This window comes from Dasypus novemcinctus, chromosome 7, assembly GCF_030445035.2.
Source record: "Dasypus novemcinctus isolate mDasNov1 chromosome 7, mDasNov1.1.hap2, whole genome shotgun sequence".
NCBI classification, from domain to species: Eukaryota; Metazoa; Chordata; class Mammalia; order Cingulata; family Dasypodidae; genus Dasypus; species Dasypus novemcinctus.
The window spans coordinates 30904856-30927409 of NC_080679.1; the positions used below are offsets into that span (position 1 = coordinate 30904856).

The 22554-nt window shown below is 35.5% G+C and overlaps 1 protein-coding gene and 1 pseudogene across 2 annotated transcripts in view; one reads left to right on the plus strand and one right to left on the minus strand.

Moving 5' to 3' along the window:
* Positions 1 to 22554, minus strand: part of SPAG16 (sperm associated antigen 16) — a 1223101-nt gene that overhangs the window by 934201 nt on the left and 266346 nt on the right. The window lies entirely within an intron of this gene.
* On the plus strand, positions 3276 to 4085 carry LOC139439338 (nucleophosmin pseudogene; annotated as a pseudogene).

Genomic DNA, 22554 nt, shown 5'->3' on the forward strand with positions numbered 1-22554 from the left:
TGTCATGCCCTCTGTGCACTGCTGTCGCAATTTTTTCCTCTGCCATGTGGCCACACAAGTAAACCTAGGAATTTATAATCTATAATTGGGAATTGTAGCTTGTAAATCAGCCCTCTTTATCCCTTTACATCCCTTTCTCTCTACCTGGGACCCCTGCTCTATTATTTTCTATTATTTTCTCCCACTTCTCTTCCCTCCTTACCTGAATAAATTACTAGCCTAACTCACCCGGCATGCTTTTGAAATTCATTTCTGTAGCATAACCAAGAACCTAAATAAAATTCGGTAACAAGATGACTTAAACACTGAAGCAAATCTTCAGTAAATATTCAAGTATAACTAATACAAACCTCATATTATTTGAACTGTGAAAATAAAACTGCCAAAAATTTTGCAAATAAAAACCAAACCATATAAAGCCAAGACATATAAAGAACTCATGAGTTTAGAAGTAAAACAGATGCTGCGATAGGAAGGAAAGGGAGAAGGAGAGGGGCATTTTCCAGATAATAAAAGCTGTGGCTATCATTAAATGAATTTGACCACGGTCAATATAGAATCTTAATATGCAGAATCTTGTCTAGTGCCTGCAAAGGACATGGACTTATAGGAAAAAAAGTGTTAAATCTGAATTGGGTAGTAGGAGTCCTGAGTGAAAACAGCAAGAAGCACGTATAACATGAAATAGAGTTCCAAAGGCATTATATCACAGTATTCCTAACTTCTAAGGCAGCTCCCAGGAAAAGACATTAGACAATCATTGAAAAAGAGATGGGTAAATTTAGTTATTTTCTACAAATAGAAAAAAATTGGTCTGAGATGGCTTTCCCTAATCAGATGAAAGCAAGTACACAGAAAACACAGAAAACATGGTGATGGGATAGGGGTCGTTTTTATTTAAGTGAAGGTTGGTGTGATATTTAAAATAATTAAAATATATTACAATGTATTATACTAGTCTCTTAGGATAGCTGCCTTCAAAAGGAAGATGAAAGGGGAGAAAAGGTCTCTTCAAGTGCCATCTGCTGTGAGAACAGAACATACAGCCTGACAAAGAGGTCACTGCATTTTAGAGATTCATTCACATCAACAACCTCAAATTTCATTCTCTGTGTGGCACAGCAGGGCACTTCATTAAGCTCCATTCAAACCCTGAACTTCCTGCCTTCATGGAGAGCAGTTCTTGTCTTCAACTGAAGATCTTTCCTGTTAAGAGAGACTTCCCACAGGTCTCCATAGAATTTTAAAGCTAACAGGATCTAAGGAGTCATCTAGTCAATTACTCTCATTGTAAAGATTGCCAGAGGCTTCAAAGAATATTGAACAACAGGTGTAGGGTAAGGATTGTAGAAATATATACTTAATTTGTTAAATTTATTTGCATTTTTCAACCAACAGTTTAACTTACTGATTGATTATGTAGCTTTCATAAAGTTTTTAATTTTTAAGGACAGTATTTCAGAAAAATTCATATATAGAATTACATCAGTTATTTGATTTTTCCTAACAGAAAGATAATACTAGATTGACCTAATAACTAAAATATTAGACAGATACAATCAGAGACAACTGGGAAACATGTTCATTTTATATGAGTAAAACAGGTAGACCCACTTTTGTGATTATGTAGACATGTAAATGTGTGCATGTGAGTTTCTATAAATTTTATATGGTTACATGTCATAATCCAGAGTAAAATATATTTTTCTTTTCATACCTCTTAAAATTAGAAATCCTTTCTTTAACTATTTTCACATGTTAAAGCCCTAACCTTGTCATGGTGAAAGCTTTTTCATTACAATGCATTTTTTTAAATACAAATAAAACTTAAAACATAAATGAAAGATATAGAGCAATTGATTTTAAATGTGGTAATCTTTTGGGATAGCATAATAGATATGAGTGATTTTTAAGTTTTATAATGTTTAGAGAAAAGTCAGCCCTATATATAGCCCAGATAATGATAACCAGAATGTGAAATGAAGATATATAATAATATGTAAAAATGGTTGCCATTTAGGCATTATAGCTTTTGTAGGAAACCAGATTTTTCTAGCATGTTTTTTATAGCTAAAAGCTCTGACCTTTCATATGTTAATGTGCCTTTTTGATTATCAAGTTGGTAGTAGATTAGAAGAACATTAATAAATTTCAAAAGAACCAAAATTATGCAAAACTGAAAGAGTGGGAGGGAACACTATTTTTTCTGAAGTATAGATGATAAAATTTGTAAACTCAAAAGAGCACCCAGAATCCCCAACAATAAAGGGAAATTATTCTCAAGAAAAGATAAAGCTTGTGGTAGAATTCTTTGGGAAAGAAGTTGGAGAGTGGGCTCTAAACTACATAGGAAATGTTTAAGAAAACGTCTTTGCCACAGTCAGAGCCACAGTTATGGTTCCATCTGTTCCAATTCATGTTCTAGAAACTGGAGCAATTTACTAGGTGCAATATAGAGAGGAATTAAAGTCAACATTGATCATTAATTAAAATTTAGAAACCTTTGGACTGACTTGAAAAAATTACCAATTTCCATTTATCAATAAAGCATCTACAAATATTTAGCAAAGAAAATTGAAGACAAATTATTTCAAATAGGAGGGTATGATTATGCTTCTGGTTTTATAGAATAATAATGCAGAGATATTTGTTTATCCACATTTTTAAAATCTAAGTTTCCATTATGAAATTAAGGGAATCTATATTAGTCCAACAGAATTGAGGAGAATGTATTATGGGACTGTATAGGTGAGCATAATCAAGTAATGCATTCTATATTATTCTTTCTTTCTTGTTGAATCTAATAAATTTTTACTACACTTTTGTTTACTTTTCTACAAAACCTAATAAATCAAGTGTGCATTCACTATCAATAAGGCTTTCTCTTTCAAGCAATAGTTGATCAGATTATCATTTAAATTTGAACTCATTTTTCTAAACCAGCAATGTTCTAGCATGTAAAACCTTGACAGAAATACTGATTGTATTTTCTGATACTTTGCTATTCATTTGTGATTTCTCAAAAAGGATAGGACGTTTTACTGCAATGTCATTATGTTGCACTTTGGATTTTTTGCAAGAAAAATCAGAAATACATGAGGTGGCTAATATTTTAAAAATAATTTTAAAGCTTTCAAACAGTCGAAATGATTGCCGTATTAAATTACTATAGGTCACCAGGATGATTCCATCCTGTGTGATTGTTCTTTGGAACAGTGGTTGTTTTGTCATCTTCTGTCTGCCTTCTCTCCCACTTAAGTGCATGCTACCACCCCATGGAAAATTTGATAGAGCTAGACATGAGCCCCCTGAGACCCTAGAACTACCTTTTCAGTTGGGAACTAAAGGTTGACAAATATTATCACTTTAAGATGGACAATGATGAAAATGAGGACTAGTTATCTTTAAGAATGGTCAGTTCAGGGGCTGGTGCAAAGGATGAACTGCACATTGTTGACACATAGGCAATGGATTATGAAGGCTGTAACACTGGTAATTTAAAAACAGCCAACAGTTTCCCTTGGGAGCTTTAATATAACACCACCTGGTGTCTTATGGTTGAAGTATGGTTTGGGGCCTGTGCATATTAGTAGACAGCACTTAATAGTTGTGGAGGAAGATGCAGAGCTCAGAAAATGAACAGGAGAAGGGTGTGTAAGTACATCTGGAAAGCGATCTTCCCCTAGAAGTGGTAGCAATTTTCCACAGAAAAAAGTAAAACTTGCTGCTGATGAAGATGAACATAATGATGATTTTGATGAGAAGGAAATGGAAGAAAAACTTCTAGTGAAGAAATCTATATGAGATACTCCCACCAAAAATACACAGAAATCAAACCAGAATGGAAAAGACTCTAAACCATCAACACCAAGATCAAAAGCTCAAGAATCCTTAAAAAAAAAAAACAGGCAAAAAGTCCTAGAACACCAAAAGGACCTAGTTCTGTAGAAGACATTAAAGCAAAAATAGAAGCACATATAGAAAAGGATGGTTCTCTTCCCACAGTGGAAGCCAAATTCATCTATTACATAAAGAACTACTTCCTGATGACTGACCAGGAGTCTGTTCAAGATCTCTGGCAGTAATATTTTCCACCTTCATTTCTGTAACAGTTGATATCTGGCTGTTGCTTTTCTAATGCAGAGTAAGAACTTTCCCTACCATGTCTAACAAATATTGTCCAGGTTCCTTTGCCAAAAAGCCTGTTTAGTTTTAAAAAATGGAACACCACCCTTTGCTTGGTTTTAAGTAGGTATGGAATGGTATGATAGGACATAGTAGTAGCAGTAGTCAGACAAATGGAAATGGTGGGGGACAATAAATATATGAACATCAGGTGACTCCCAATTTTATATCTTTAAAACTCAATTTTCTCAGAGCTTCTGACACATAGAACCAATTTCCTCTAGTAATTCATATTTTTTCATGGACACTTTAAACTCACTCTCTGTGTCCCTACACATCCCTAGTCCCACTTACCACTCTTTTTTTGGTCCTTGTTTCAAGGAATACTACCATTCATTCAGTGACCCAAGTTGGATATCAAATCTTCTCCCTCCTCTTCACTCTAAACAATCTAGATTATACTTCCAAAATCTTATAAATTTGTTGTCTCATCCCCAAAGCAGTTGCCATAATACAAATCCTCTTCACTTCTTACCAGAATTTGTTATATCTTATCTCCCTGACTCATTATTAATCATTTCTTTTCTTTTTAAAGATTTACTTTATTTATTCCCCTCCCCCCCTCCCCCCATTGTTTGTGCTAGTTGTCTGCTCTCTGTCTGTTCATCTTCTCTTTAGGAGGCACTGGGAACCTGGGATCTTCCATGTGGGAGAGAGGTACTCAATCACTTGAGCCACCTCTGCTCCCTGCTTTTTTGTTTCTCATTGTGTTTCTTTTTTGTGTCTCCTTATTGTGTCATCTTGTTGTGTCAGCTTGCTGCATCAGCCCATTGTGCCAGTTCACTGTCTTCCTCTTCTTCTACAGGAGGCACCTGAAACTGAACCCAGGACTTCCCATGTGGTAGCAGGAGCTCAATGGCTTGAGCCACATCTGCTTCTATAAGCATTTCTAACCCTCCTCTTTTCTAAAAAGCATCACATCATGTCACTCCCTTGCAAAAAATCCATCATGACTGCAAATTAAACATAACAAGAAGCTTCACAAAATTCAAGCTCCTTTTTATGGAGCATAAAATTGATTTGGCCTCTTCCTACCTTTTCAGTCTCATCTCACATTTTTTTGCTCCAACAATTTTCAATTCCTTGCAGATCTTTTTTACATATGTTTTGTTATAACACATTCAATCTCTTCTAGTTCTTTCTCAGTATATATGATTGTCTAAGTCTTCCTGGGATACAGCACTTTTTTTCCCCTCACTATCATCATCCACTTTATTTCTACCACTAAACATACCCCAATTCCTGAGCTAAATTCTAAAATAATCAGTTTAGCAATCATCTTCTTCAGAATGCTTCCTCTAATTATCTCCACTCTTAGGCTGTCTTTGTTATTTGCAAATACATCATTTTTAGCATTTAATAGTTAGAATTTTAATTGTACTTAATTGTCAGTCTCTTCTCTTACTACAAGCTCCTGGAGGAGTAATCCCTAAAAATAAAAATAAAAAATCATTATATACACCATAATATGGTATGGGGGTGATTAGATTAAATGCTTTCATTTGCAAAAAAAAAAAAATGGGAAAGGGGGTAAATGTTTCAAAAGCTGCCTCTTTTAATCTCTTTTGGTACTATTTCTTTGTCACGGACAAGAAGCATAACTCAAACCAGATCTGACAGTTTTGTCACTTCAAAATTGATTTGTTAAGATTAAAATTCTGTAAATATAAATGCTTACAAATTAATTTATTGATTTGACAGAGACTATATTTTAAATCTTCAAGGAAACTTTGATATATTTTAGAATGAGTAAAATTAAAGGTAAAAAGAAGGCAACCACTTACTGTGAGTTGCATGAATGAAATTACTATATTTAGCAAGAAATATAAACTCATCTTTGTCTTCAAAGAAATTCTTTAGATTTCTAAAAAATCTTTCATCATTCACATACAAACTTCAGTCAAGTTTATTTTAAGGGTCCTTTAAAAGCTATTGTTAATAGTCAAGCCTTAAAAATATGAGCATCTCGTAACCATGTTTCCAATATGCCACAATACATGCTAGTTGGATTTATTACTATTAAAATATATTTCTTAGCTGCCAATAAATTATTAAAGACATCAGTAAACAATTCTGATGAATGAGTTGTTGAAATGGCAAGTTTCTTTTCCCAAGGATATATCATATAGATTTATGTCATCCTTTTCCCAATCAAGTGGCCTCTCTAGATCTGTTATTGCTTATTTCCTTTCTCTCTCCTCCCTTCCTTTCTCCCTACCTCCCTTCCTGTCTTCCTCTCTTCTTCTCTTCTTCTTCTCCTCCTCCCCATCTCTCCTCTTTCTAACTAGTTTCTGACACTTTCTTTTGGAGAGAAAATACTACTTTCAATAAATAATGAGCAAAAAATTCTGCATTTTCTAAGAACTTTTGACCTCACTCTTTGCTCCTATATTTAGAACAATTTCTGATGCATCTGAACTCCAAGCTTACTTTCCTAATAAACTCACCATTTATTGTAGTTGGGAGGTTCCAACATCAGCAGCCCACCTGTGTTTTCCAGATATTGGCATTGAATGCTGATCATATCAAAATTCCAATAAAGCAGAAGCTACTGGCAGAATAAAATAATTTAAATATATTTGGCCAATCATATAGGTTGGGGCTAGGCAGTCTGCTGGGAGACAGAAGGTATCAGAACTTGGCTACCACAAAATTTCCATCTTCAAGAGTCTTGTTAATATTTAAATTTCTAATATTAGACCAGTCCATAATTTTTCATGAAATTTCTCTAACCACCAGATACTGTTTGCTTTAATTGACCAAAAGGTGAATGGTAGATTCTATACTCTTCTTATTTATAGTATATTGCTGCCTTTTGAAACCCAAATTGATTTTTAACATCCTCAAGATTTTTTTTCCATTTGGATGTCAGTGTTTTTATCTTAACTCCCGTTTTTTTCTTCTTTATTAGAGAAGTTGTGGGTTCACACAACAATCATGCATTAAATATAAGATTCCCATATACCAGCCCATTAACAACCCTTTGCATTGGTGTGGAACATTCACTAAAATTGATAGCACATTTTTATAACTGTACTTTTAAAGTCCACGGTTTAATTTAGGGTTCTCTGTTTGTGTAGTATAGTTCCATAGATTTTTAAAAACTCTTTATTTTGTTACCATATATACAATCTAAAATTTTCCCTTTAAATCTAATTCAGATGTATATTTCAGTGCCATTAACTGAATTCCCAATGTTGTGATATTATCACCAGCATCCACTACACCAAAATGTTTCCAACATTTCAAAGAGGACCTCTGTACTTAAGCCTTAACTACCCATTTCCTATTCCCACACTGTCCCATGGTAACCTATATTTTAGATTCTGTCTCCATGAGTTTGCTTATTCTGTTTCAAATCACTGGGATAATACAATATTTGTCCTTTTGTGTCTGGCTTATTTTACTCAACATGACATTTTCAAGGTCCATCCATATTGTTGTATGTATCTGGACTTCATTGTTTTTTCTGGCTGAATCATTCAATTGTATGTGTATACCACATGTTATTTATCCATTCATCAGTTGGTGATACTTGAGTTGCTTCCATCTTTTGGCACTTGTGAATAATGCCACTATGACCATTAGCACAAATATCTGAGTTCCTGCTTTCAATTCTTTTGGGTATATCTCTAGTAGTGGGATGATAGTTCTACACTTAGCTTTCTGAGGAACCATAGTGGCTGTACCATTTTACATTGCCACCAGCAATGAATGACTATTTCTCCATATTCCCTCCAACACTTGGTATTTTCTATTTTTTTAATAGCAGCCATTCTAATGGTATCTCATTATGGTTTTGTTTTGCCTTTCCCTGGTGGCTAATGATGTTGAGCACTTTTTCATGTGCTTTCTGGCCATTTGAATATCTTCTTTGAAGAGATGTCTGTTCAAGTCATTGCCCATTTTTGAATTAATTGATTAGCCCTTTATCAGATACATGGTTTCCAAATATTTTTTCCCATTGTGTAGGGTGACTTTTTAACTCATGATAAAGTCCTTTAAGAAACAAATGTTTTTAATTTAGATGAGGTCCCATTTATCTATTTTCCCTTTTGTTGCTTATGCCTTGGGTGTAAAGTCTAAGAAACCATTGCCTAACATAAGGTCCTAAAGATGTTTCCTTATGTTTTCTTCTAGGAGTTTGATGGTTCTTTTACTTATATTTAGGTCTTTGATTCATTTTGAGTTGGTTGTACATGGTATGAGGAAGGAGTTTTTCTCTTCTTTTTTGCAAATGGAGATACAGATTTCACAGCACCATTTGTTGAAGAGACTATTCTTTACCAATTGAGTGATCTTACTCTCTTTTTCAAAAATCAGTTGGCTATAAATGTGAGGGTTGATTTCTGAGCTCCCAATTCTATTCCATTGGTCTATATGTTTGTCCTTGTGCAAGTAGCAAACTGTTTTGATTACTATGGATTTATAATAAGTTTTAAGATTGGGAAGTATGAGTCCTCACAATTCACTCTTCTTTTTCAAGATGGCTTTAGCTATTCAGAGCACACTACCCTTCCATATAAATTTGATGATTGGCTTTTTCATTTCTGTAAAGAAGGTTGTTGGAAATTTTATAGGTATTGCATTGAATCTATAAATTATATTGGGTTGTATTGACATCTTAACGATACTTAAGTTTCTAATACACAAATATAGAATATATTTCTATTTATTTACACTGTTTTTGGTTTCTTTTAGCAATGTTTTGTAGATTTTGGTGTACAAGTCCTTTATATCCTCGGTTAGATTTAGTCATAGATTTTTTATTCTTTTAGTTGCTATTGTGAGTGCAATTTTTTTCTTGAATTCCTCTTCCAAATAATTGTCGCTTGTGTATAGAGACACTACTGATTTTTGGGTGTTGATCTTATACCCTGACAGTTTGCTGCATTTATTCATTATCTCGACAAGCTTTGTCACAGATTTTTAAAATTTTCTGTATATAGGATCATATCTGCAAAAATGGAAAGTTTACTTCATCCTTTCCAATTAAGATGTCTTTTATTTCTTTTTCTTGCTTAATGCCTCTGGCAATGCTTTGTCCAAAGTTTCTTAGAAGGAAATTTTTCAGTTTTTCACCAGTAAGTAGGATGTTATCTGTGGGCTTTTCACATATGCTCTTTTTTACATTGAGGGAGTTTCCTTTTATTCCTACTGTTCTAAGTGTTTTTATCAGGAAAGGGTGCTGTATTTTGTGAATTACATTTCCTATATTGATTGAGATGATCATGTGTTTTTTTCCCACTTCATTCTATTATTGTGATGTATTACATTAATTGATTTTCTCATGTTGAACCAACTTTGCATACCAGGGATAAATTCCACGTGATCATGGTATATAATTCTTTTAATATGCTGTTGGATTCTGTTCACTAGTATTTGATTGAGGATTTTTTCATCTGTATTAATAAATATTGGTCTATTGGTCTCTGCTGGTTTTTTTTGTTTTTGTATTTTTGTTTATGTTTTTGCTTGTGGTATCTTTATCTGGCTTTGGAATGAGGGTGATGTTGGCATCATAGAATGAGTTAGGGAGCATTCCCTCTTTTAGATTATTTTGGAAGAGTTTGAGCAGAAATGGTGTCAAGTCTTCTTAGAATGTTTGGTAGAATTCCCCTGTGAGGCCATCTGGTTCTGGGCTTTTTTTGTTGTGGTGTTTTTAATTATTGATTCAATCTTTTTACTAGAAATAGTTTGAGATCTTCTAATTCTTCTCGAGTCAATGTAGATAGTTTGTGTGTATCAAAGAATTTGTCCATTCCATCTAGGTTATCTAACTTTTGGCTAACAATTGCTCATAGTATCCACTTAAAATTCTTTTTTATTTCATCAGGACCTATAGTAATATCTCTCTTTTTAATTTCTGGTTTTTGTTACTTTTATCCTTTCTTTTTTCTTTGTTAATCTGGCTAAAGTTTTGTTTATTTTATTGTTTGTTTCAAAGACACAACTTTTGGTTTTGTTAATTCTTAATATTGATTTTTGTTTTCTATTTCATTTATTTTTATTCTAATCTTTGTTATTTCCTTCCTTCTCACTTTGGATTTAGTTTGTCTTATCAAGTTTCTCCAGTTTTAAGGTTCAGTATCTGATTTGAAGTCATTCTTCTTTTTCAATGTAAGTATTTAGAACTTTAATTCCCCTCTCTACTGCCTTCATTACCATAAGTTTTTGTAGGCTGTATTTTTGTTTTCATTCACATCAAGATTTTCCTAATTTTACTTCTGATTTTCTCTTTATCCCACTGGCTATTTTAGAGTATGCTGTTTAATTTCCACATATTTGTGAATCTTCCCTTTCTCCCTTTGTTATTGACTTATAACTTCATTCTGTTGTGATTGGAGAAAACACACTGAATGATTTCAATATTTCTTAATTTATTGAAACTTGTTTTGTGACCAAAAAATGAGTATTCTGATTTTTTCAAGTGCAGTAGTCTATATATGGCTGTTAGTCTAGAGTCATTCAAGTCTTGTACTTCCTTATGGATCTTCTTACTAGACGTTCTATCCTTTATCAAGAGTGGTGTGTTAAAGTATCTTAATAATAATGTAAAACTGTCCATTTCTTCCTTCAAATCTGTTAGTATTTATTTCATATATTTTGCAGTTCTGCTGTTAATTGCATACATATTTAGTTGTACATCTTCCTGTAGAATTGTTCCATTTATCAGTATGTAATGACCACATCTGTCCCTCATAACTATTCTGAGCCTAATTTATATTTATCTGATATTTGTATAGACACCCCAGTTCTCTTTTGCTTACTATTTCCATGGTATGTTTTTTCCAACCTTTTGCTGCCAACCTACTTGTATCTTTGACTTGAAGGTGAGTCTACTACATAACCCATAGTTGGGTCATGTCTTTTTTATTTATTCTGTAAATCTCCTTTTGACTGGAGATTTAATCCACTTACACTTGAAGTTACTACTGATAATACCTGACTATCTTCTGCCTTTTCATTATTTAGCTTTTATAAGTCTTGTACTTTTTTGTCCCTCACTTCCATTAAAGCTTACATTTATATTTATTTGCTTTCTTGTATTGTGCCATATTGTGCCTTCTTATTTCTATCTGGACATATTTTTCTGTTTTGTTTTCTGGTTAACATGGGGTTAAAATTTCACATCCTAAATATAAATAACACTTATAGCTGGTTTGATACCAATTTAATTTCAGTAGTGTGCACATATACTTTATACTTTGCTCCCTTTGCTCCCATACCATTTTTAATCTTTGTACATTGTTTGTACAAAAACATATATTTGGATTTTAGCACCTGTAGGAAGTAAGAATTGGAATAGCATACCAAACAATACAACAATACTGGCATTTATAATTACTCAAATGGTTACATTTACCACAGATCTTTATTTCATGATGCTGCTTAGAATCACTGTTTAATGTTCTTTCATCTCAGTCTGAAGAACTACTTTTAGCATTGCTTATGGGGCAGGTCTAGTAGTGATAAACTCTCTCAGCTTTTGTTTATCTGGAAATGTCTTTATCTTTCCATCATTTTTTAAAGTGAGTCTAGCCAGGTGTGACAGTTTGAAGCTGGGTGGATCCCCAAAAATCATGTCCTTAGGGCTAATCCATTCTTGTGGGTGTGGGACCTTTTTGATTGTGTGGCTTCATTTGAAATCCCCTGGTTGGATTGTGCGACCCAGGCTGGGTCTTGGTCCTCTTACAGGCATCCTTTATAAACAGATGACTAAAAGCAGGGATACACAGGGGAAAAGCACAGAAATAAAGAAGTCCTGAGAGACTGAGAGGTCCCAGAGGCCAAAGACTGGAATCAGTGAAGGAGAGGGGCATGGAAAGAAGACCCCTAGAGCCTGAAAGAGAAGAGGCCTGGAGTAGAGGGGTAGATGAGCCATATGGCTGATTATCCACAGCTGTGCTCAGGGAGAATGCTTCACTTGAAGCCTTGACATGATGCCCTGCCATGTACCTGATCACCCACAGCTGAGATTGGAGAGAAGCATCTTTAGACATTGCTATGATGTGCCTGATTGCCTACATCTGAGCTTCAGAGAGACAGCATCTCTGATGAGGCCTTGATTTGGTCATTTCACAGCCTTGGAACTGTAAGCTTTTACTTTGAAAAGTTCCCATTATAAAAGCCACCCCATTTCTGGTATGTTGTTCTCAGCAGCTTTTACCAAACTAAAACATTGTTTATGAGATTCTTGAGTGGCAGCTATTTTCATTCCACATTTTAAGTATTTCAACCCACTGCCTTCTTTCTTCCATGATTTCTGATGAGAAATTTACACTTAATCTATTTTCTGATGAGAAATTGGCACTCAATCTAGTTTGGGACTTCTTTGTACATAACACATTGCTTTTCTCTTGCAGCTTTCAGAACTTTCTCCTTATTTTTGCATTTGATAATGCAATCAGTATATGATAGGTGTATTTTTCTTCATGTTTATTCTGTTTGGTTCTCTAAGCTTCTTGGATGTGCATGTTTATGTTTTTTCATTAAGTGTGAGAAGCTTTCTGTCATTTTTTCTTTGACTATTCCTACTGATCTTTCTCTCTTTCTTCTTCTGGTAGTCCCATAATGGGTATATTGGCACACTTGATGATGTATCATACCTGTCTTAGACTATTTTCACTTTCAGTATTTTTTAAATTTGTACTCACCCCAACTCATTTCAAGTATTTTGTCTCCAAGTTCACTGATTCTTTCTTCTGCCAAATCCATTCTACTCTTGAAACTATCCTGAGCATTGATTTCAGTTATTAAGGTCTTCAACTTCATTTTGTTTGGTTCCTTTTTAGAATTTCCATCTGTTTACATAGACTCTCATATTATTTATCATTGTTTTCCTGATATCCTCTTTCTCTGTACTTTCGTTCATCTCCTTGAAAATTTATAAGATCATTTTTTAACAGGCTTTGTTCAGTATGTCCACATTATTGTCTCCTTCATTGATGTTTCTATATTTTTATCCTCTTACTTTGGATGAGCCATCATTTCCTGTTCCTTTGTGATGTACTCTTCTGTTGCACATTGTATATTTTAACATTTTAAAATGTTGTCTCTGGGATTTACTCCCTGGGTTGTCTGTTTCTTAGCTTTATAACCAGCTGTTGATAAGATAGACACTTTATTGATCTTCAGCTCTCCTATCAGGAAGGTCTGCCCAAGGCAAATGCAGGGTACAAGGTCTTCCCTGTCTTTGTGGGTCTCTGTTTCGTCCTGTTTTTCATTTGTTAGTTGTTTTAGAATTCTCCTATTTACAGTAGTTTGGTTGTCCCTGTTTCCTAGGGGACAAACCTCCCTCTCCCAGGTATTAGAAATCAGCAGGTCTTTGTCCCAGACTGTCTACCTCTCTGGTTTTTTACACTCCTTTCATTGTTTCAAGTTGCTTTTGCCTGGAGGGCATATTCTAGAGGGGGAGCACCCTGCAGAAGACTTTCTCAAGACAGTCTTTCCCAACCTAAAAAGAGTCAGGGATTCATAAAGGGGGCACAGACCACCTTCCAAGGGTTCTGATGAGGGGGTCAGGGAGGGAACTAAAATCTTCTCATACAGTTCCCCAGTGCTAAGCTTCCCAGATCTGCCCAGCAAATGTGGTCCTTCAACTAACTCTCCTCCACAGCCCTTAGGAGGTGCTGTTTTTTTAAATCTCCACAGCCTCTGGTTCAGGCCAGGGCTGGCTGAAACAGCAGCTTCCCTCAGAGCCAGGACCCAGCAATCTGATTTGCTAATCAAAATCCAGGATTATTGATTAGCCATGCCCACTCTTTTTCTTGGTGAAGAGGATTTTTACCTCCCATTTTGTCACCAGCAGGTAGCCAGGGACTGGACTTCACAGCAGCCTGCCACAAGAGTGAAGGATGGGAGCCAGTAGCCATTTGGCATAGAGATCAATTTACAGTTATGTACCATAATTCATCAGACTTTCATTCCCCCCACCCCTCACCCCCTCCACTCCTCCCAGGATGCTGTACAGTGTTATTCAGTCCCCTGGAGTTTGTTATTTCTAACAGTTCCTGCCTATTTGATAGGAAATGTAAAAACTGAGTCCTAGAGCTTCCTACTCCAACATCTTCCTTGGAAGTTCCTCAAGATTTTTAATATCACAATTTGCTTAAGAAAGTAAAAAAAATCCAGATTTCCCAAAATATTTTCTCTTTTATTATATAATTGAATTCTTTAAAAATTAATCAAGAAATCATATTGAAAATCATATTTGGGGGAAAAAACTTGGTTGAGAAAATTTTTTTTTCCATCTTTGCAAAAGGCAATTCAATATTTAGTTACTGAAACATCAGACAAGATGTGTTTTCTAATTTAATTACCTGCAAAAGTGGAGATTTCATTATAACAGTAGAATAAGACTCCCCTCCACTTCACAGTTCACACTTATTCGGGAATGTCTTGGGGTGGGGGAGGAAAGCCATCTGAAAATGCCTTAATGTGAAAAAGGAACTTATGGCTCTTTTAAGTGTAAATTCCCTTAATAGGGGTAGCTTCAGGTGGGCTCGATTCATGCCTTACATATCACAGTATCTATGTCTGGGCTTCTTTCTTATGATATTAGCATGGCTTATATTAAAATGGCCTGTGCATGAATTCAAACTTACCTAATTCTATATCTAAGTTTGTCTAGTTTTTGGAAAGCCAATTAAGTGATATAGGCTCTATAGGCTTTGAGGAAGGATGCAGACTAAATGTGTATTTGAACTTACATCCAGATGGAATGGGAATGTGAGCAATATGTTGATTCAAGTTTACCTGGTATGTGGGTGATACGTTAATCCAAACATACCTAGTATCCAAACAAACCCCTAAAACTCTAAGAAACTAACAAAGAAAGTACTTTTTGCATAAAAGCGCCGCTTGACCCCAGCTCCTACATGATCTATATAAAAGGGACCTAGAAATCCTATTCAGGGCTCAGTCTTTGGACAGAAGTCCGCTGGGCCCAGCTGGCTGTTAATAAACCTTCCTTCTCAGAAAAGTCTTGTGTCCTGGCCCTTGATACCATGATCACCTGACTTCTCTCTGCTACAACAATATCATGCTGGCATTATGGCTTCAGCAGTTTTAAATTTTATATTGTAGCACCATAATAGTCTGTAGAAAACAGAAATGCTACTTTTAAGCCACTTTCCACCTGACCATACCCCAGATCTTCACAGGTCTAATTGTGTTGGAAATGAGATGTGCTGATTAGCTTATGTCAATCAAGATCAAATTGGACCCTGGAGCTAGGTCAATACTACTTAGCAGAAAAGAGTGATTTTCCAAAGAACATTTAGGGCCTTCAAACAGTAAGAAGGAAAATGCTTGCCAGGCAGCTGATAATAAATGTTCAACAGTGCCGATGAATTACACTGTTATAATAGTTATTAATATATATAACAAAGATTATTAGTACCTGAAAAGAACTATAGTTATTAAACTCTAAGCTTGTGCTTTCATTTGTTAAAAATAATAATAATAAGGAGGGGGGAGGATGGTGGTCATATCCTTATATTTTAAAGTAGAAAACTAAATAAGCAAACCTGCAGTGGAGGAGACCTTTTTAAATAAAACAGGAAGAAATCCATAAAGATAAAGAAAGGCTTACCTAATTACATAAAGTTTATATTGTTAATGGCCAAAAAAAAAAAAAAAAGGAAAGTGATAATCTCCAAAGATATATCTGCAAAACCTTTGAGATATAAATAAATGTATGACAAGAACTACTTATAAATCTATATGAAAAAAGACAAAATATTTTTAAAAGCAAGAATATGAATAGGGTTTTCACAGAAGAAATGTACACTACTGATATAGTGAAAAGATGAACCATCTCAGGAAAAGCAAGTTAAGACAACAATGAAATATTGTTTTCATTCTTCTGAGTGGAAAAAGTTATAAAGAGCAATAACATGTATACTGGCAAACATTTAAAAAATCGCATTCTTATCCATTGTTAGTGGGAGTGTGAATCACTACAAACTTTCTGAAAATAACCTAACATCTATTGCAATTAAACTTTAGATATCCTTTCCCAGGGAATTATGTAATGGAATACTTAATGGTATTCAAATAAATATCATCAGGTTTCTGATATTATATGCACAATTACCATCAATAAAACCATTGTGCTTTTTATTTTATTGTAGATGACCCCATCCCAATCTATGCCATCTTGATTAATATTAGATCACAGATGCAAAAATACTGATGAGGAAAATTAGGGGAGAAGAAGTAGTTACATCATTACTAATTACTTTTACTAACAAAACAGATAAGTTATTAAAGAGCTAAACATAAAATTTTAGATTTTTAAGTCAAATTACTTTAAGTGCATTAGGGAAATTGATTTTTTTTTAAAAGAACACTAAAGAGAAATTATTTATAAAGCAAAACACAGAAGAGAATTACTTTATCTAGATATCTATATGATGATTCTCATTTTTCAGTGGAGCTTATCTATACCTTATTTTGCCTTGCCAGCATATGAAGGAGCATGCATTTATTCATAAGTAAATGCCAGTTAATGAGAACTGTCAATTATTACGTGGGGTTTTCTTTTTAAATTTCTTTCACAAAGCCAAAATTAAATTATGGAATAGAAATAACTATTGTTATATGACAGAATAGAACCTTATATGACAATAAAATGATGCTACCAATTGCTGAGACCTGATAGGGATATATAGTATACTTACAAAACCCTGGGTGCCTGGATTTCCATCGAGGAAGATATAAAATGGCAGTCATCCAGCTTTGAAATCTGAGCCCTATACTCTGCTTATAAGCCTTTATATCAGTAAGAGTTTCATCTAGAACCAAAAAATTCCTTCTTACAAAACAAAAATAATGAAAAAATGAATTTGTACAATAAAGGAAACCAAAGTGTGCCCAGACAAAAATGATCTAGAGAAAGTCTTGTAGGAAAAAGAAGTACACTGGGAAAAAGTCAACTTAAGATACACAGTAAAAATACTTTGAAGATAGAACTCTAAAATTTTCACAACAGAACACTGATTTGATTGCTTGTTTGTTTTGAAATTTAGAACAATTCAGGTTTTTAAAATGTAGTTATACTAAGAAATACTTGAATTAGCTTTTAAATAAAACACACATTACCTAGGCAGCTGTTATAATTTTCCCTGAGCTACATTACTAGCACATACTAAAAGGAATAGGATAGAATTCTGTTCATTTATGTAATAAGAATGGATTTCAAAAAACAAACAAACAAAAACAAACAAAATAACAAAGCTGATATTTATTTCCTTAGTTATTTCCTCCAAAAATTTAAAATGTGTATGATAATATCAGCATATAAAAGAGTTTTCTTCCAACCCCATATTAATGAATTAAATCTCATAAAATCTTGATTTGAAGTGGCATTTTCATTAAAACAGTGTCTTAAATCATTAGTTTTATTTTAACTTCAATACCTTAATCTTTAATTTTTAAAATGTATAAGGAATGTAAGAAATAGAAAAAATAAAATGGCAGTTATACAAAAATTTAATCTGTATCTATAGATAGCTTAGCACCTTAACTTTTGTCATTTGATTTTTTTTTAAAGAATTATTTTATTTCTCTCCTCCCCCCCTCCCCATTTTTGTCTGCTCTCTGCATCCATTTGCTGTGTGTTCTTCTGAGTCCACTTACATTATCCAGTGGCACTGGGAAACTACATCACTTTTTTGTTGCATCATCTTGCTGCATCAGCTCCCCATGTGTGCAGAGCCACTCCTGGGCAGGTTGTGCTTTTTTTTTCAAGCAGGCAGCTCTCCTTGTGGGGTGCACACCTTGCGTGTGGGGCACCTCTATGCAGGGGCACCCCTGCATGGCACAGCACTCCTTGTGCATGGCAGTACTGCACATGGGCCAGCTCACCATATGCGCCAGGAGGCCCTGGGGATTGAACCCTAGACCCTCCATATGGTAGACGGACGCTCTATCAGTTGACCCATGGCTGCTTTCCTTGTCATCTGATAATAATCCATAAAGTATTTATCTCAAATTTTAAACAATTTCCCAAGTGCCTTTTACATATCATTGCTATCATGCCTAAAGTTTATATCATAAATTTTGAAATTACACAAGATCTTTAAAATTCTATTTCTTTTCAATAAAGAAAAAAATTACTTGTATATAACTATGATATTGCTAGGATATCTGTAGATTAAAATGGCAGATTACAAGAGTCATGTTTGGGGTACTTCTCTGTACACAGATTCTTCTGCATGTCATCCTTTGGCTTTTTGGATCATATGCCTTTCCTCTTCCTCCTACCACAGCTGATTGGAGCAGTTGTGGACACTGGATCAGGAGTTGGGTTTTGACAATCAGGATGACATAAGAGTTTTAATTATTGTGAAGCAGAAATCTAAAGTAGAGGAACCTACTCTTCCAAGAGGAGACTAGAACAAACATACAGAAGGAGGGAGGAATCAGACACCTGGTGGAGGGAGAGAGTGAGAGGGCATCATCTCCTCTGCCTCAAATGGCTTCTATGGCCTGTCTCTAAACACTCAGTTGTACTTCATTTCCACAACATATTTGTATTCTTTAAAAACTGAGCTGCTTTGAGTGGATTTCTGTTATTGGAACCAACAGGTACATAGTAAAAAGGATGATGAATAAATATGCTTGGTCAATATTTTCATGACTGCAATCAGAATAATAAAAGGGAAAAAACCAAAATAATAGTTATTATCAGAATTCTCTCAAGTGTCCGGACAGGATCCTTTTGCAAATCACCATGTAAATCATCTTTTGGAAGGTCCAGAGAAGACCTGGTAATAAGTAATTCAGCGACGGAAGAGAAACAAATATCTGTGAGATGAGGTCAAAAACAGAGAAAGAAAGCCCAGTAGAAAACAGAGAAATGGGACCTGGGAAAGAAGAAAGTCTCACCAAAGCAAGAGTAGCTGTCAAGTACAAAGGGGAATATAAATTCTGATGTAGGAAAGATAGAAATCTGCCAAACAAGGCCCAGTCTGGCTTGTAGAACTTAAGAGAAAATTGATTATGGTGACCTCTCTTGTACATTAAATTGCATCCCCTGGTTCACAAATGACCAAGAGGAAAATAAAGCTGACCTGTCACACTCTTACAATTCTTTCATAGATACCTGTGTAGTGACCCCAGAGTGGCTGGCTACCTCAAGTAAGAATGAGGTATTAATATTAGCCTAAATAATGTGGTTTAACATTATCTAGCAGCACAAAATAATCCTTATGTATAACAAAAGGTATACATCCCATTACATTCTTGTCATCTGAGAGCTCTTCCTTACCCAAACTTAATGTTCAGCTCTTTAAATAACCATACTTCCGGTACCACAGATTCCCTTATCACAATTACCCCAATGTAGAGTGTTTCTCGTCTCCTCAAAAGCTAGACTTTATCCTCTACTCCCTAATTTCCCATCACCAAGGAACATAAATAACCTTAATTTGGAGAAGAGTGTGGATTGATAAAGAACTTTGAGAGCAGCCAAGGAAAGTGATGTGGGCATACATTTGATTGTAAGTGATCCCAGCATAAAAGAAGAAAAATAGAAAAAAACATGATAGATTAGACTGTTTTTCTAAGGAGCTTTATGATGAAAAGATAGAATGATCATATACTATATATAGTTGGAGAAAATTATTAAACTCACTAAAACTGAAAAAGTTTTGCTTGATGAAAAAATAATTGAACATGTAAAAAGAAAACAAAAACAAATTTATTTATAGCTTTGTTACTCAGATTATGGTCCCAGAAGCAGTAGCACAGGCATAACGTGAAAACTCGTTAGAAATGCATGATCTCAGACTTCATCTCATTCCTACTAAATCTGAAGTAGAACTTTTAACCAGACCCATAGATGACAAGTATGCTCATTAAAGTTTGAAATACACTAGTTTAGATTACCCTAAACTTTACAGTTTCATGTATGTCCTAAATCTTTTCATATGATCACCGAAATTAACTATTTATTCCAAACCTTTGGAAAGGATTAGGAAATCATTAAACTCATTTGCATCAGCAAAATAAATTTCTATAAGAGTTTATAACAAAATTCAGAGAATTCAAGACTCAGAACAAGTGAAGAGAAGAAATCACAGACCACAGACATGGTATCTACAAAACATATATGAACAGGACATTCCAAAGCAATTAAAACAGCAAGGAACAGAGACAGCAATATTTCAAGAGAATTTTATACTAGTACAAAATTATGATGGAGCTTTTTACATCGGGAAATAACTACTGTTTACCATAGGCAATTATGTTTAGAATACAAGAAATAGAGATCAAAAACATGAAACAATCATCTACAAATTAATGTAGATTTTGGTGAAAGAGATTTACATTTTCTTTTTAAAAAGAATGTACTATTGGAGAATATAGCAATGTCAAAATTATCACAGAACAGGGACAACCAGCAAGATGGTGGTGGAGTAAGGAGCTCCTAGAGTCAGCTCCTGCTACGAGGCAGTTAGTAAACACCCAGAGCTAGCTGAGCTAGCTGAAGCAACTGTTTGAGGGCTTCAGGAGGCCAGAAGGGCATCCTGCAACATCCTTGAAGGAATGGAAGGAGGAGAATGCCCATTTGCAGAGAAGACTCATAAGTAGAGTGCTCTATGCCACGGAGGCCAGTGCCTATCCTCCACTGGAGGCACAAGCCATCTTGGAAGTTGTTCCACAGCTGGAATTGAAAGCTCCACTTCCCGAAAACAGGGGAGGAAGAGACAGTTGGGCACCAACTTCAGCTACTAATGAGTAAATTCAGTGGGCTAAAGTATAATCCTGAGAACAGCTGAAGTTTGAACCTGTCCAGGTCAGAAAGAGGCTAGGAGCCACCATCTTAACTCCGCACCTGACACAAGGGGAAGTGGAGCTGACTGAGAATCCCAGTGCTGGTGGGGACCGGCTTCTTTCCATTCAGGTCAGATTGCAGCTCTAGCCTAGACCCCAGTGCCACCTCCGACAGAGAGAAAGCTATGGGGACCTGCGCCAGCCTCTCCAGAAAATTGTCGACCAAGCTGCAGAGGCCGATGACTGTCCTACTCTGGCAGCACAAGCCACCCCAGGAGCTATTCTGTGATTGAAATTGGAAGCTACATTTCCCAAATATGGGAGGAGGAAAAGGTCTGCTGCTGATTTCAGCTACTGATTGGTAGACTCGGATGGCTAAGGAATAACCTGGGTGTGAATCTGTCCAAGTTGGAAGGGAGAGAGGTCAGTGGCTGCCATTTTGACTCCACCCCCAGCCTGACCAAATATCACAGTGATGGTAGGAACTGGTTTCTTTAACCCAGATCAGCCTACAGCCCTAGCCTAGGTTTTAGCCCCTCCTCTGGCAGGGAAGAGGCTGGCTAGCTCCGCACCACCCTATCCAGGTAACGTTGGGTACTTTGGCTACCAAACTGAATAACCTGAAGTCTACCAGGCCAACTGCAGTCATCTTGGACCTGCACTGCATAGATTGCTGCATACACCTGCAGCTCCATCCCTGCCCCAGGCAGCAAAGAAAGGGGTGTGAAGCTTCATCAGTCTCTCTGGGCAACCACAGTCTAGGCCTGCATGATTTGGGTTATTCCACACAACTATAACTCTGCCCCTACCTCTGGGAAAGGAGAAAGTTGGGAGAAGCCTCATCAGTCCCTGAAGCAATGAGGGCAGCTTGAGCCTCCACAGTTTATAGCGCCAATTACATTCTTGGCTCCTACAGCACAACCAGCAAGGGAGAAAGGGCAGGAAGCCCAAAACTAAAGAGAAAAACTGCACCCAAAATAAATACTCTAGTAAGCCAGATGCCAAGACACTAATAAAAAATTACAATCCACACCAAGAAACAGGAAGCTATGGTCCAGTTAATAGGAACAAGATAAGCCTCCAGATGACATATAGGAGTTGAGACAACTAATCATAGATGGTCAAACAAATCTCCTTAATAAATTCAATGAGATGGCTAAAGAGATTAAGGATATTAAGAAGACACTGAGTAAGCTCAAAGAAGAATTGGAAAGCATGCATAGAAAAACAGCAAATCTTATGGGAATGAAAGGTACAATAAATGGAATTTAAAAAAAAATTGGAATCATATAATAGCAGATTTGAGGAGGCAGAAGAAAGGATTGGTGAGTTTGAAGAAATGGCCTCTGAAAGTGAACATACAAAAGAACAGAGGAAGAAAAGAATGGAAAAAAACTGAACAAGGTCTCAGTCTGAAGGCTATGGAGGTCCACAAGGTATATAATCATGCCAGATGGATTTGGAACTCTGTGCCATGTCAGAGGGCCCTACTTTTGAATTGAGCTCCTGAGTGTGATGGAGCTGGACTCAGATGTGATTTTTTTACACATGCTTCTTCTGTCATGTTTACTGAACCTTTGGTTG